The sequence below is a fragment of the Brassica oleracea genome, chromosome C6, assembly GCF_000695525.1.
Source record: "Brassica oleracea var. oleracea cultivar TO1000 chromosome C6, BOL, whole genome shotgun sequence".
In the NCBI taxonomy this organism is placed as follows: Eukaryota; Viridiplantae; Streptophyta; class Magnoliopsida; order Brassicales; family Brassicaceae; genus Brassica; species Brassica oleracea.
In genome coordinates, this window is record NC_027753.1 from 11,539,025 (window position 1) to 11,539,794 (window position 770).

Genomic DNA, 770 nt, shown 5'->3' on the forward strand with positions numbered 1-770 from the left:
ATTGACCAAAATTTTGGATTTCTTTTATAGCGCTATTACCCTTGTGTGGGGTGTATGAGAGCTATCTCTACTAGATGGCTAAGTCTGTTTAGGACTGTTAAGAGTTTGTTGTGATCAGCAACAAACTTATTCTTAGATATTACCGTTTTTGAATCTTCGAGAAGGATATGTGTTTTAAGAGGGTGTTAGTGCATATGATTATTTGGTCCTTCAAGATGGTGTTTTTATCGAGGAAGGTATTTTTGTCAAAAAATGTTTCTTCAAGCGTCTGCGACGTCTCGCAATGCTGAAAATTGGTTTCTCTTTCGTATGCTGCGTTTCGTGCTCGAAATGTTCGCGGGCTTGAAGATGTTATGTGGTATTGCAAGGGTTTAGTCTTAACCCTGCGTTTGAGAAACATTTTGGTTTGTCTACGGATGTTCGCAGCCAAAATTGTTGTTCCTGTTTGGATTTGATTTGCGATCAAGGAGTTAGGACCAAGGGGTCGCGTAAATTTGTCCCCGGAAAAAGGCATCCTCCTATATTGTGTTTTGTGAGGTGTTGGCCTTCCGAGATTTCTTTCGTGTATATTTGAGGATGTTTCGTATAGATATAGGAGATCTGTTACGAGTTTTCCTTACTTGCCGCATTTTACGAGTAAAACACAGCAAGCTTAAAGTGAATCATAGTATATGGAACTTGGTCGATTTTTGACAAGTTCAACCTTTCCGTTAACTGTTTGATTGTTAGGACTGAGTTTTGTTATGACGAATTTACCGTATGATTCCCAT